This window comes from Panthera pardus, unplaced genomic scaffold (genome assembly GCF_024362965.1).
Source record: "Panthera pardus isolate Hobbes unplaced genomic scaffold, ASM2436296v1 HiC_scaffold_10, whole genome shotgun sequence".
Lineage (NCBI taxonomy): Eukaryota > Metazoa > Chordata > Mammalia > Carnivora > Felidae > Panthera > Panthera pardus.
This window is the reverse complement of record NW_026526655.1, coordinates 81,118,944-81,135,127: the sequence shown is the minus strand read 5'-3', so window position 1 is coordinate 81,135,127 and position 16,184 is coordinate 81,118,944. Positions and strand designations below refer to the sequence as shown.

Below are 16,184 nucleotides of genomic sequence, written 5' to 3'. Positions count from 1 at the left end.
TGAAGACTAACCTGAATTTAGTTATAATTATAAGGACAGGAGAATCTTCAGAACAGTAATGGCAGGGTAGTAGGTTTTATTTCCTATTGCACTTAGGTTTGGAGTATTTTTGTTTCCACAGCTGTGTAGAACTTCCCCCTCTTTGTGAGATGATTTTCAGATTTCTCATCTACCATGTGCTTTAAATTTTAATAATGCTTATTGACATGGAAAGGCCTGATTTTCTGCTTCTCACTGATTTCATCCTCTTGCCTTTAGCTGCTAGAAACTCCTGTCTCTGGCATTGCATGGCCTTCAGCCGGAGAGGGGAAACAGGCCCTTTATTATCAGACTCAGAGTTGGACCTGAATACCTTGCTTGTGGGCGTATTCTGGTGAAAACAAGGAGACAGGGAGCACAGGGTGATGCTGGCATTGAAGCGCTGTGCCTTCTCATTTAGCAGAGAGCAACGGCTCAGAAAATAAACATTGTAGAATACATCTGAAGCCTAATGGAATTTCTGAAAAGGAGAGAATGGATGTAAGTTGCGCTGTAGTCAGCACTGAATGGGGGTTTCTGGTGGACCAGCACTAATGCCCCTTTCTGGATGGGAGCTTGCCACCAGGCAGCACGTGGCCACATGTAGTCCTACTGTGCGCTGGCTACCTACTGAGTATCAGCAGTGAGGTACATCGAGAACATGGGAAGATGTGTTTTATCAACACTTAGTCTCTTCTAATCGCCTTTTCATGTAATTCACAAAATTGAGGCTTATCCTGCTTCTCAGAACCTTGTGTGTCCTCGAATGTGTGGGACTACAGTGGTCACCAATGAGACCAAATGGAAAAATCTTAGTGCACCCGGCACGGCAGTGATAATGTCCTTTTAGCCACAGGAAGCCAACTACATCTTCAGTTTGAGATTATCTGTTTTTAAAAAAAATTAATTCCACTATAGTTAACAAACAATATTACATTAGTTTCAGGTGTACAATATAGCGATTCAACAATTCTGTACATTACTCAGCGCTCATTGTGATAAGTAAGAGCAATGAAGAGCACCTTATACTTATACTTGAAATCACCCTCACCTATTTCACCCATCCCCCCCCCCCACCTCCCCTCCGGCAACTACCAATCTGTTCTCTATAGTTAAGAGTCGGTTTCTTGTCTCTCTGTGTCTCTTTTTTTTTTCCCTTTGCTCATTTGTTTTGTTTCTTAAATTCCACTTATAATTGAAATTATATGGCATTTGTTTTTCTCTGACCAGCTTATTTTATGTAGCATTGTACTCTCTAGCTCCATTCATGTCATTGCTAATGGCAAGGTTTCGTTATTTAAAAAAATTTTTAATGTGTGTTTATTTTTGAGAAACAGAGACAGACAATGAGAGAACTACCTGCATTGGAGAGTGGGATGGGGTTGGGCAGAGACGGTTGGGACAGAAGAGATGGGGTTGGGCAGAGGAGGGGGAGAGAAAGAGGGGGAGGTGCAGAGAGAGGAAGACACAGAATCCGAAGCAGGCTCCAGGCTCTGAGCTGTCAGCACAGAGCCTGATGTGGGGCTCAAACCTGCAAACCATGAGATCATGACCTGAGCCAAAGTCAGATGCTTAACTGATTGAGCCACCAAGGTGCCCCACGTTTTCATTATTTTTAATGGCTGAATAATATCCCATTGTATATTTATACCCTGTTTTCTTTATTCATTCGTCTATTGATGGACACATGGGTTGCTTCCGTAACTTGGCTATTGTAAATAATGCTTCAATAAACATAAGGGTGCATGTATCCCTTTGAATTAGTGTTTTTGTATACTTTGGGTGCATAACCCAGTATTGTGATTACTGGATCATATGGTATTTCTATTTCTAATTTTTTGAGGAACCTCCATACTGTTTTCCACAGTTGCTGCACCAGTTTGCATTCCCATCAATAGTGCGTGAAAGTCCTTTTTCTCCACATCTTCACCAACACTTATTTCTTACGTCTCTGATTTTAGCCATTCTGATAGGTGTGAGGTGATATATTTCATTGTGGTTTTGATTTGCATTTCCCTGATGATTAGTGACGTTGAGCAGAGATTCTCTATTTTTGTATAAACTTTCAGTTCCCAGAGGAACATCTGAACAAAATGTTTTTTTTCAAAGGAGTAGAATCAAGGACTGATACTTGGATTGAATGTGGGTAGTGGCAGAAGGAAGAAAACATGTTAATATTTCTAACAGCAAATTTAGTCCTCTTCATGCTTCTCTCTTAAGCCAAATCATTTTGAGTAACAGAGGTCCTTGTTTGGGTTGCAGATGGAAGGAAGCCAACCAGCATCTAATTCTCTTCCTTTTCTCACCTTGCCCTTTATGCAAATAACTAGCATACGTTAATTTCACTTATTCATTCTTTCAATTGTTTAATAAATATTCTCTTAAGATTCACTACATGGGAGGCACTGTGTTAGATGCCTGTGATGCAGAGATAAATAGGACAGGTTGCAGGCTGGAAGAGCCTCTGGTTGGGTGTGGAGGCAGGCCTGCCGACAGTGGATACAGCACCGCCTCTCTGAGAGTGGTGCAGAGGAAGCTAGGAGGAGGTGAGCAACTCAGTGGGAAAAGAGTGGGGGAAGGTTCTCACACGGGAACCTGCTTAGGCTGAGATACAAGGATAAACATTCACCAGGCAGATAATGAGATGAGACACTCCCAGCAAGAGGAACAGATCACGAGGTAGTAGGTAGACTAGAGAATGTAGAGGGAGCTCTAAGTACAAACAATGACATCAATTGAGAAAATGGGAAGACATCCTTCTTCAAGCATCTTTGAAGCATCTTTGCAAATCATCTTTGCACGTACTGTACGAGACCAAGGCTTATCCTACAGTTAGCCTTGACCCATGGAAGGTGGGGTCTAGATGGCAGATGGCCTTGGTGCTACCCTAAAGAGTTTGGAGTCCTCCTAAGTATTTGATAGGGAGTGTAAAAGGACCTGGAGTGAAATCACATGTCCATATTTTCATTTTGGAAAGTATTAAGTTATAAATGACTGAACTTAACTTAAACTACCTTATTTTTTCCCCCTCTCTCATAAGTGGGAGGTCTGAGGGGTGTTCTGGCTCTAGGTACAGTGGAATCTAGGGGTTAAAGTGGTGTCATCGGGACACTGTCTGTGCCTTTCCCTCCACAAGTCTCTGTGTCATTTCTCCTCTTGATTTGCTTTGAGCACCTCTTTTGTACAAATCAGCTTGATTCTTAAGAGACTTCTCACATGTTAACAGATATGGACACTGATTTCTTCAGATATTTTGTATACATACATAGTAGCAATACAGGGAAGGGAAAGAGCTCTGGGCAAAAGTGCTGGGGAATTCTCTGGCTTGGTTGACCACATGCCCATTCCTAAACCAATCTTTGTAGCTAAGGAGACGTGTATTCCATCTAGGTCTGGGTCAGATGCCATCCCTTTTACAGATGGTGGGGGAATTAACCTGTGATTCCCTAAACTACAAAGATAAAAGGGATGAAAAGTTTGAGTGAACTTCTACAGAAATAGAGGGCAATGTACCACAATACACAAAGCTGTAGGATTAGCCTGGTGCAGCTTCCTGCCAGGCGTTCATTTCACATGAATTCAGATAGCACGTTGGCTTTATATGAAAACGGATGAATATATTATGGAGTAGAATGTAGTTGACACTTTTAAAAAAGTGAAACATGAGGTATCACAGAAATTAGGCTTTCTACTTTGGGCTGGATCTCAGTACCCTTTGGGTAGGCATTTGCTTTCTCTATAATTGGGTTAGTTAAGAGAAGAAGGTTGAGAAGTCTTAGGCTCCATCTTCCTGGTTTCAGGAAAGCCACGCACAATGAAGGCCTCATGTAAATGATGTTTCAGGAGAACATTGGTGAGAATTGGTTAATGCCAGGGAGTTTTCACAAGTCAACAGCAGGGGTTTGGGGATGGGGAGGTAGAGGAGTCAGGGTGTGATGAGAGGGTGATTGGAAGAGAGTAATTCTTGCCCGAATGCTTAGGTTTCATTTTATAAGATGATTGGCTATATTTGAAATCTGTTATTCACATAGTCTTAACTTTACTGAAGTCAAATACTTTTTCTCCTTTTCTGTGCTATTATTTTATGAGCTGATCAACTGTTTGTTTTTATTTTTATTTATTTTTATTTATTTTTAATTTTTAATGTTTATTTATTTTTGACAGAGAGAGAGAGAGACAGAGCATGAGCAGGGGAGGGGCAGAGAGAGAGGGAGACACAGAATCTGAAGCAGGCTCCAGGCTTTGAACTGACAGCACAGAGCCTGATGCGGGGCTTGAACTCACAGACCGTGAGATCATGACCTGAGCTGAAGTCGTATGCTCAACCGACTGAGCCACCCAGGTGCCCCTATGTTTGTTCTTAGTAACATCAAGTTAATCGTACTATGACTTACATTAAAAGGAAGGTTAAGAATTTTCAACAACCTGGTGATCTTAACCCTTCCTAATGCTAGGCAGATTATCTTCCTTCTCTTCTGGAAGGACTGGAAAAGTTCCAGAAAGTTCCTTGCCCAACATAATGGGTTAATACTGTACTGCACACTTTGTTAAGCTTTACAGTGGACATTGTCAGATCAAGTTACAGCATAGGACTTAAAGGTCAATTATGCCATCATTTTAGGGGGAAGGGAGAATGGCTGGGATATTAAAAAAAACCCCAAAGCCTTAGCTTTTAAAGACTTATGAAATTGTAGTTGCTTTGTGACATTTGATCGATCACTTTTCTTAATTTCCATCCTGATAACAATCTCCTTAGTCCTTTCCTAAGAAGCTCTTTCATGGCAGAAACACTGTCCTGTGTATGCCTGAGAGAGACAGGACCAGTTATACAGGGTGGAGGACAGTGGGGGTGGGAGGTACCCCTGTCTCTTTGGATTGATTTGTTAATATTTTCCTGTGTTTACTGAAATCAGGGTACCTGAAGAAGTTAAAAGTTTAAGCCATAAAAATGTTATAGTCACATCTGGGCTTGGAACTGGCTTCAGAGAGAATAACTGAGTCAGACCTTTGAAGGCTGAGAACCAAATTAGGGAAATATGAAAAGTAGAAACAGAGAAGCCAAAATGGCCCCATGCATTACTGAATGGCCTAAGGGAACATCTGTGCTTGTGTGCTTCTTGGTTTACAAACTGAATCCAGGCACATTTTCATCACAATGGTTGCATTTGAATAGCAGTGAAGGTCACCAGGATTAGGGGTTTTGACCTGTCACGGCAATGGGGTTTAGGTTTGGTGTCTTTATTTTTGGCCTGTGAAGTCTGTTGTTCAAAGCAAAGTTGATCTTTCCCTGAGATGGCCTTGAGGGCCTTGAGTGGAGGTGGGCCAGCTTCACATTTCCAATGAGTCTCTCCTCCTTCTCCTCCTGACTGCCTCTGTCTCATCGGGACTGGAGCCTGAAGCCCTACTGTCTGAGGCTGCAGTGTAGAGGGTACACTCCAGTACTGGGTGGGTACATTTGCGAGGCTAGCACAGTGGCATGTGTCGCTCTTCTGGGATCATGCTGGTGGACCCCCTACCTGTCCCTGGCTCTTGACCGTGTAGTATTTAACCTCCTTGCATTTTCCCAAATAGAATGATATACTTGTAAACACTCTGAAATATAGACTTATTATATACCGCCCGTTAATTAAATGCAGTTGACCATGATTATTTTGCTTTGAATTCCCTGTCAGGAGATACTCTATCCCGGTAGTTTACTCATATTTTGGACCTTGTGTCATTTTTAAAATGCTCCATACTGGACATCTGAAAGAAGCTATGGCCAATTTTGAAAACCTGTACCCTTGTAGCTCCTGTTTAGTGTAGCTTTCTGGCCTCTTCCTCTTAGCACCTTCTTACTTCATCTTTACTTTGAATAATCTCTTGTCCAACTCTTTGGAAAGGGGAAGAATATTCTTGTCCCTCGGGAGTGCCCCGCGCATATGTTGTTGCTGTGAACCTCTGTGCTGTCCGCTTCCCACTGCCGTAAGAGATTTAGGGATGCCTGGCTTATCCTTTGTTCCTATCTTCTACTCCTCTAGTTCCTGTGGCTCCATTTCATAGCAGGTTTTCACGTTGGCTCATTCTTACCTTGCTTGGTGAACCTCTGTCCTAGTCAGAGACAGCCTACTTTTTTGACTATCTAGAGAATTTGGGGGGACGTTGGTACCTGGAACTGTTGCAGCAGTGCCTACCCCCTCAGCCAGGCAGGCCCTGTCCCTACGGCTTGACCCAAGGCATCAGGGTACATGTCCTAGTTCATTGTTTCAAATGTCAGGATCTGAAGTCTTATGATAGCCAATTCTGAATTCTAAACACTATGGATTGTTATATCCGACACAAAGTTTTACAGTCCCTCAAGCCAGCGGACAGTAGTTGAACGGAAGTATTGATAGAGTAGTTCACAGATGATGGGCAGGTTATGATGTGATGCAGTGATTGTAGTTGTATTCATACATAGACTCTTGTTTGGAGATGTTCACCAGTGGTAACAACCTTTACTTATTGGGTACATACAGTCTATTGCTCAGTGCTCTAACTGCTTTAGGTGTATTTCCTCTGACATTCACAACGAGCCCTTATGGTAAGCATTAGTACCCCCATTTTACAGATGAAAGAATTGAGACACTTGCCCAAGGTGAGTGGTAGAATTAGTATCCTGGTGCAGGTGCCTCTGACTTCAAAACTTTCCATTATGTTATAGTGCTGTGTATTGACAAAGAAGAATCCTGAAGTGATCATTAGTAACCCACTCTCCACAAGAAAAAGCACTTCTGAGCATTCTCTTGAATGTGGCACCACAGTTTTTCATTGGATGATTGATTGATTCTTTCTTGCTATGTGCCAGACACTAAAATGGATTCTGGAGTTTTAAAGGTGAGTAAAACTTGACCCTTGTCCCTGAGGATCCCACAGTTTAGTGAGGCAACCTCTTATTTAGTGTCATTGAATTAGTGTCTGCTATAGAAACTCTCTTTGAGCTTTCTCTTGTTCCAAACCATTTTTTCCCCTGCTTATGAAGAAAAGTTCTTGCCCTGAAGTAACTGAATTTAGGGGATGGTCTAGAGTATTGTGGATCTTTGTATGTCTGTATGGGGCTTTAAAAAAATTTAATTTTGTTTCTGGAGCTCTTACTGGCTTTTTGCATTGAAGTCAGATTCCACAAAAGCAGCTAAGACAGCATGATAATGTTTTATATTTATATGGCCCCTCCTAACCTATAAAATGCTTTCCAGGTACATTAGTTGATTGATCCTTATAAGAGCTGATTTTTGATCCCTGTTTCATAGCAGTGACTCTCAGAAGCCACTCATGTGGGTGTGATGAGCCTGACGTGACCCTGGGTTCTCTGCCTGTGACATGCCACTTTTCAATGGGGGAAGAGGTTTGCTGGTAGGAAGCTTTCTGGAAGAAGAGAAGGTATATCAAGTAGAAGGAAATGTGGTTATAAATATCCTGACTTGTTTGTGGGGAAGTAGAGAACAAGGAATGTGCATTTAGCAGGACAACAACTGGAGTTAGTCGGCAGTTCGATTGACTGTAGTCAAGTACCTGAGCAGGGGAAGCCACGGGAGGAGGGTGTCTCCCTCAGTTCTGACTACCATAACAAAACACCACAGACTGGGTGGCTTAAATGACAGAAATTTAGGGGCACCTGGGTGGCTCAGTCAGTTAAGCGTCTGACTTGAGCTCATTCATGAGTTCGAGCCCCGCGATGGGCTCTGTGCTGACAGCACGGAGCCCGCTTTGGAACTTCTGCCTCCCTCTCACTGCCCCTCCCCTGTTCACGCTCTCTGTCTCAAAAGCAAAGTTTTAGAAAAATGACAAAAGTTTATTTCTCAGAGTCAGGGCATGGTGTGTGAGTGTGTAACGTGGGCATAAAAGGCATAATCAATGTGGTTGTAGAAAACGACTTCTCGATAGTTATTTGGACTGAAAGTAAAAGGAAGGTAGAATTTCTGAGTGCTTGGCGTATGTCAGCCTTTCTGTAAACATCTTGGAAATTCATGCAGTGCATTATTAATCCCTCTGAGGAAATGGAAGCTGTGATTGCATGGCAGTGAGTCTTCTTCCCATTTATATTAGCAGGATGCTGCCATACAGAGGTGTTATATTTTCCTTCCTTCCTTCCTTCCTTCCTTCCTTCCTTCCTTCCTTCCTTCCTTCCTTCCATCCATTCTTCCTTCCTTCCTTCCTTCCTTCCTTCCTTCCTTCCTTCCTTCCTTCCTCTTTCTCTCTTTATATCTCTCTTTCTTTCTCTCTTTAACCCTTTCTTTCTTTCTTTCTTTCTTTCTTTCTTTCTTTCTTTCTCCCTCTTTTTTCCTTTCTCACTTTCTCTCTCTTTTTTCCTTTCTCTCTCTCTTTCTGTCTTCCTCCCTTCCTTCCTTGCTTTCTGGTTTACTTGCTTGCTCACTTTCTGGCTTTCTTTCTTTCAGCTATACAAAGATCTTGAATGTCTATTCTTTTTGAAAACCTTTAGGTCCAAATTTGACCCCCTGGGAAGGTTCTCTGTCAGTGAGAGGATATTGCTTTATGTAGGACCCCCCTGGAAAAAATAAAATAATCCTTGCACATTGGCTCAAGTGTGTGATGAAAAGTGTATAGTCTTGTGTTCTGTCGCTGTACCTGCCTCATTCAGGTACAGCCTTGCATAAGTCTTCTCCTACTTCTGAAGTTAGAATGATTCAGTGATGACAGTAAAGCCCTTTTTCATGGTAATTATAATCAGAGTTCTGAATACATTTATGCATCTATAGCTTTTCAGTGTTACACTTAAATGGATGCCATCAGAAGCATTTTGAAGGCTGATTTAGCTTGAAGAATTTCCATTTAAAACCCATTCTTGTGTTTCTAGCGTTTTCAGCAGCAAGGCGAGGGAGTTGGTCTGGTCCTAAATGACTATGGTTAGCGGATGAATTCAAGGCTCTTCACTGTGTGGAGATAGTATTATTTCTTCCTCACAACTCTAGAAGCATAAATTTTCAAAATAAATAGCCTCATACTTGCTCTTTTTAGGATATTAGATGGTACTAAATAACCAGTTTATCAAGAATAAGGCTCACTGAGTTAGCAGGCATGGAGGGTGGAGGGTGTGATGTGGGCAGGGAAGCCTCACTGGGAAGGGGTCAGAGCCAACTGTGGTCCTGTTTGCCTTGTGTGGGCAGGCTGCAGACCCAGGCATGCATTAGGGAGCTGTCTTTTTGGCCACAGCATTACTTACACACCAGAGGGTATGATGTACAAATCTGAGCAAGATTAAGGGATCTGGGTTCTACTGTACCGTGTGAGAAGATGAGATTAGCTTTCCCCAGCTACAAAGACTGGATACATTTTAAAAAGTATTTTAACCGCAGTGATTTCTAAGTTCTCCTGGAATCTATTACCATCTATTAGCTCCTGGGGCTTTGAAGCACTGACTGCTGAAGATATGACAGTAATAGGGTGATTTGCTTTCCTTTGTGGTGGGGTTTGAATACCAAGGTGCCAAACAAGACTGGATAGTCTCCTCCAGACCTGATGATGGAGGTAGGGAGGTTTTACGCAAAGCCTGCTTACAAATCAGGTAGCTTGACGGTCTAGAATCAAAAGTGCAGTAATCAGCTTACACTGTCACGTTTCTATCAGGATGACAAGAGTACTTAAGACCTGCTGTTTGGAAAGTCAGAAGCAAATGTTTTTGCTTCAACTCTTAATTCACAATGATGTCATTTCTTTTCGCTGTACAGTTGTATTGAGGAAATCAGCCAATGTTCTTTGTTCTGCTGCATGAAAGGTGGTTTTAGGGCCATTAGTGATTCTATGAGCTTCCCTTCACTTGAGTCCCTGAGTTTATACTTTTGCTACAACTAGGCAGAGTTGTCAACAGGGGACCTCTAAACTCCTGGAAATAATGATAGTAGCCATCACTATTCTCTGTGTCAGGCATGTGCTATGGGCTCTCATTGTTCACCTTATTTAAGCTTCACAAAAAAGAATATGAAAATCCTTTGACTTGACATCCATTTAAAATATATTTTAAAACTAAATTTATACCATAAATTCATATTTCATAACTTGAATCTTTTTTTATAATGAAATTTATTTTTTTCCTGATTATATAAAGTAAAAATCATCTGAAACTCGTATCTCAGTGATAACCACAAATAACATTTTGGTGCCCAGCCTTTTATCTCTCTCTTTGTGTATCTTTCTCTACACAGACACATTGGTGTGTGTATGTGTGTGTGTACAAATAGTTCTTCATAAATTAGATCCTATTAAACATTCTGTATTTATTGGATACCTTTTAAAAATTACATTGTTTCTGCCTTCCCTTCACACCATGATCCCCACCCCCCACCATCAACCAGTGTCAAACAACCTAGTTTATATATCTAGATATCTCCATATTTCTCTCCATGTGTTATATACACACTTATATTTATGTTTATGTTTTGCTATGAAGAGGCATCTCCCAAAGCAGTGTTAGTCATGTGATCAGGCTCCATTATCCAGAATTCTAAATAGTGGACAATACATTCCAAAAATAGAGGGATTACTGTAACATACTCCGAATCTTCTCTTACTGAGCAGTACCTCATAGTCTTTCATTGTTGAGATGGCATATGGCTAACTCATTCTCTCTAGTGACTTGGTAATAAAATGTGGGGTAGGAGCTCCATCTAATTCTTTTTGTTCCCATTTCCATGACATCCCATTGGGCACGTGCCATTTTTCAATGAGGTGTTCTCTCCACAATGGATCACAACGCTTACTTTGTCACGTGGAAGCTCCTAGTCTATGAATATTGCTTCTTAGTCTGTTCTGTTATTCATTCCCATGCCATGTTTTGATGTTAATGGATTTAAGTCTGTCTGGTATGGCCCTTCCTTCTTTATTCTTTTTCAAAAATTTCTTGCCAATTTTTGGACATTTAATCTTGCCTAAACAGATATTATATCCACTTTATTTTTTTTAAGATTTATTTAATTTTTTTAATGTTTGTTTATTTTTGAGAAGGATAGAGGGAGTGGGGGGGTGTGCAGAGAGAGGTGGGGACAGAGGATCGGAGGAGGGCTCTGTGCTGGCAGCAGTGAACCCCATGCAGAGCTTGAACTCAGGAACCTTGAAATCATGGCCTGAGCCGAAGTCAGATGTTCAACTGACTGAACCACCCAGGCACCCAAAATTTATTTAATTTTAGAGACTGCATGAGTGGGGAAAAGTGGGAGAGAGAGAATATCTTAAACAGGCTCCTGACACGGAGCCTGACTCAGGGCTCAATCTCACAACCCTGGGATCATGACCTGAGCCGACATCAAGAGTTGGACACTCAATTGACTGAGTCACCCAGGCACCCTGATATATCCACTTTAAAAAATTGGGATTCTAATTGACATTGTATTAAATGAATGTATGAATTTTGAATTTATATATTTATCTCTAATCTTTCTTTTCCTTTTTGATGCTATTGTAATGCTATTGTATTTTCATTGCAAATATGGGGAAAAGCTCTAAACCACTAGCCACCTGATCCAAGTCCTTTATTGCGTCTAGTAGTTTTCATATTTAAACCAGAGTTGGAATTTCTAGGTATGTAAGCATATCATTAAGAGAAAGGGAAAACTTTCTCTCCTCATCACTCTATTTATATTAACTATTTTCTTTACCTCAGTTCACCGTTGCATTGTAATGATGATAATAGGTATCCCATCTTATTCCTGGCATTGTTTAGAATGATATTTGCAGTTGATTTTCGATAGATATTTTCACGTTCAAGATGTTTCTATTTACATTTTACTTGGGGTTTTATTAAAAATGGCTGTTGAATTTCACCAGGTGGTTTTTAGAAACTATCCATATAACCAACCACTTTTCCTCCATGCATTTGTTTCTGTTACAAATGATGTTAATGGATTTGCTACTGTAGAACCTGCCTTTTTGGCATAAAACCCACTTGATTACTGGCAGTATTCTTTCGTCTATTTTTGGATGTGCTTGCTAATATTTTACTTAGAATTTTTATAAGTGGGATAACCAATAAGCAAATATTTACAAGTGGGATTTCTCTGTAGTTTTCTTTTATTGTACTGCTTTTATCAATTTTGGTTTAAAGGCTCAGCCAGTTTTATAAAATGGATTTAGAGGCTTTCTCTATGTTTCCATAGTCTTGAATAATTTAAATAACATATTTTTATTCTTTGTAAGTTGTATGGAACTCACTGAAAAATCCTCTGTTTTGGCTCTCTTTCTTAATAGTAGGAATTTAACCACTTTTGACATCTGTACTACGATAATTTATCTATTCCATTTTCTACGTGAATTAGTTTTGTTAATTTATAACTTGCAGAAATTCATGCCAAGAACATCAGAATGCATTTGCTTCTTTCTCTTTTACCTGCCTCTAGCCTTGCTCCTTCCCAGCTCCTACATTTCCTTTCATTCATGACTATTACTGTTACTCGTGCTGTCTCTGTTATTTCGGAAGACTTTCACCTTCACTGTACACTTTCCCAGTTATGATAGCCGTAGTATCTTAGATTTCACAATATATTTGCAAGGTATACTTCTCGTCACTGTTTTTTCTCCTTTCCCTTTTCCTCTCTCTCGAGGTCCCTGCTCTGATGCATTTTTGTTGCATTAGGGTCCCTGTCACTATTTTTTTACATATGAAACATGAACTTTATTTAGTTATGAAACTTTGCATTTCTCCAAGGATTTTCTTTCTAGCTGGATAAGCTTGGGAAAGTTTAACTTAGCTGGGCCTTAGTCTCCTTATCTGTAAAATGGTAATACCAATAATGGCTACCTCATAGGAATATTGTGAAGAGTTAGTGTAAGTATTCTCGTTACCTATTGCTATGTAATGAACTGCCCCCAAATGACAACTTACTATTATCTCTCATGATCCTGGGGGTTGGGCTTGGCTGGGCTATTCTTGTTTGGGGGCTCTCATGTGGTCAGAATCGAATAGCAGCAGGGGCTGGGATCTTCCAAAGGTTCAACTAGGTTTGATGTCCAAGATAACTTTTTCACTCACATGACTGTTTTTCTCATACAACCACTCTTTTCATCAGAGAAGCCTGGGTTTCCTACATGGAAACTCCAAGAGGCAGTATTCATAACGTCTTGGCTTAGAACTGGTATGGGTACACTTCTACCAGATTCTATGAGGTGGGAGACTAGACCTCATCTTGGGCTGGCATGAATGGAGAGGGAGGGAAGGAACTAATGGGAGCCACCTTATAGACAAACTACCACGATAAGTGAAATGCTTAGAATTGAACCCGGCACCGAATGAGTGCTATTAAATGTTAACTCAATGATACTATTGTTGTGGTTATTAAATCAACTTCAGTATTTCCTATTACTGTGGGAGGTGAACGATGTCTCCGATGGGCACAGAATTCTGGGAATGCACTTCTTTCCTCTCAGTAGCATGCAGATGAAGTCTGATGTTAGTCTAATTACCTTTATAGGTAACTTGTTATTTTTGTCTAGATGCTTCCCATATTTTTCATTACACTCAGAAATAAGACAGGTGTTACCACTTTTGAACAGGCTTTTGGAGGCGTTAGAAAATATGAGACAAGAAAATAAAGGAGGAAATATTTAAAAAGAAAAAAAATTTCCTCTTTGAGCTGATGATTATATTTAGAAAACTCAGGAGGCTCTATTAAGGAAAAAAAAATGTATAGTAAGGTGAGTGATTATGAGATAAATACATAAAAACAAACTTTTCTTTATTCTAGTAAGTACTGGGGTTGCATTGATAAGTGTCTTTTGTAATCATTGTTTTTTGTTTTTGTTTTTGAGAGAGAGAGAGAGAGAGAGAGACAGAGACAGAGACAGAGTGTGAGCAGGGAGGGTCAGAGAGAGGGAGACACGGAATCTGAAGCAGGCTCCAGGCTCTGAGCTGTCAGCAGAGCCTGACGCAGGGCTCGAACTCACAAACTGTGAGATCATGACCTGAGCCAAATTTGGACGCTTACCCAACTGAGCCACCCAGAAACTCCAGTGATGATTCTTAACTTGGAACTGGACCCGCTCTTTCAACCTTCCAACTGCAGCCTTTTTTCAAGATAAGGCCATTTTCCTGTGTTATTTCTTCAGTTTTTGCCTTTCCTCCGTCTGCTCCTATTTTTCTACATGTTCTTGTAATTTGTATAACTATAATATGCCAACTGCCTTTTCTTGGGACAATTTGCCCTTTTATTACAAGGTTCTAATTTTCCTATTTTGGAAGATTGTCCTCTATTTTATGTTAGGGTGGGGATGGCAGAAGGTGGCCGTATGTGGGGGTGGGGGGGGACAGGGGAAGTTGTTATTTTGTCTTACGGCTGTCCTGGAAGTGCTCCTGTGGGATTTCAGAGAGAAGCTGCTTTCTTCTCATTAGAATACTCTTTTGCTACCTGGGGTGGGGTGGGAGGGGGGAGGAATGTGCAGGGAGGTTCTTCTGGGGACCTCAACAGAGGACAGACAGCTGGAGTTGGCCTGCTGGACAAGCCTCAGGCTCATGAAGTTGTAGCTGATCAAAGCATCCCACAGCTTGACCTGAACTTTGAGGGTGAATAAAGCAATGAGTAAGCCATGGAAACTAAGATAAAGGGACCCAGGCACCAGAGAATAATAAGCAGAAGGTAGGTGGTATTGGTCAAATAGAATAGATGGAGGAGAAAGATGATTAAAAAAAAAAAAGATAGAAAGTAATTCCATTGCAAAATAAAGTTTTCCAGAATTTAAACAAAATGCTTCTTATTTATTTATTTATTTATTTATTTTGATGTTTATTTATTTTTGAGAGACAGAACATGAGTGGGGGAGGGGCAGAGAGAGAGGGAGGCACAGAATCCGAAGCAGACTCCAGGCTCTGAGCTGTCAGCACACAGCCCAACGTGGGTTTTGAACTCATGAACCGTGAGATCATGTCCTGAACCAAAGTCAGATGCTTAACCGATTGAGCCACCCAGGTGCTCCAACAAAATGCTTTTTAAATGAAACATTCCGTAGATGTCAAGAATGCCCAAGAGATTGTCAACAGTGATTGCCTCTGGAAAGGAGGGGTGGGATGGTAAGGGGACCAGGGTTAGAAGATAACTTCCTTTTCATTGATATTTGGCCCTACATCACATTGCCACATCACATATGAATGTAGTTATGCAGTTGGATGTGGAATGGGGTGGGCTATAAAAAACAAGCAGTGGTGTTAGGGTAGGGTGGAAAATTTCTGTTTCCAAATTATAGGAAAATATGGCATTTAATTTGGAAGGAAAAATGCATCTTTATTTTTATTATCTTCTAATGAAACCACAAAAGGACTCGTAGTACCTGTGACTTTGTCATCAGTACAAATCTAAAACATTTTCAGATAACATTAGAGTTGTTGCAGACATCCTGAAATATCATTTAAGCTCATCATTGCTTGAAATTATAATCATTATTAGCATCACCAGTAGAGCTTGATATTTAATGTCATAATAAAGAAGCATATATATTGCTGTATCACAAGTTTATGTATTTTAATATTTTTATGTTGATATTTAAATATAATTGGTTTGCTTTGTAATCCTATGTATTTCGCTTTATGCATTTAAAAATACTGCTCTGGGAAAAGGTTCATTGGTTTCACTAGACTGATAAGGGATCTATGTGCCCAAAAAAGTCAAGAAGTTTTGGGATATAGGGACTGTTGGGGTAAACTGGTCTGGAAGATCAAGTGGAAAAACATTTCAAAATACAAGAGCAAAATATATAAATAAAAGGTCACAATCACTGGGATATTAAGAGACTTAGTGGACAGTCTGACCCTTCCAAAATGAGCAGGCCAGATAACAGGACAAGTCTTCCCCATGAAGCATGGTTGGGAACATTATGTCTGTGTTGTTGCTTTATTTGTATGGCCTTTTAAAGGAAAACACAACATTGGCAAAGTTTTGTTGGAGTAGTTTTTTTTTTTTTCAAGTTAAATTTTTTAAAAATTTGTTAAAGTTTATTGATTTTGAGAGAGAGACACAGAGACAGAGACAGAGTGCAAGCAGGGAAGGGGCAGAGAGCAAGGGAGACACAGAATCCAAAGCAGGCTCCAGGCCCTGAGCTGTCAGCCCAACACGGGGCTCAAACTCATAAGCTGTGAGATCATTGACCTGAGTCAAAAGTTGGATGCCCAACCGACTGAACCACCCAGGTGCCCCTGTTTTCAAGTTAAATTT

General features: G+C 40.6%; 1 protein-coding gene across 4 annotated transcripts in view; it reads left to right on the top strand.

Annotated features, from left to right (window-relative positions):
- LYPD6 (LY6/PLAUR domain containing 6) overlaps positions 1 to 16,184 on the top strand; it is a 123,400-nt gene that overhangs the window by 55,456 nt on the left and 51,760 nt on the right. For 2 of the 4 annotated variants that reach the window (XM_019455794.2, XM_019455832.2), the window contains exon 2: positions 6,701 to 6,873. The exons of 1 other annotated variant lie outside the window; for it this stretch is intronic. The gene's annotated coding sequence lies outside the window, so the exon portion shown is untranslated. Of the gene's footprint in view, positions 1 to 6,700; positions 6,874 to 7,286; positions 7,417 to 16,184 lie in introns of all 4 variants that reach the window. One more of the 4 variants, XM_019455813.2, reaches the window with a different exon arrangement.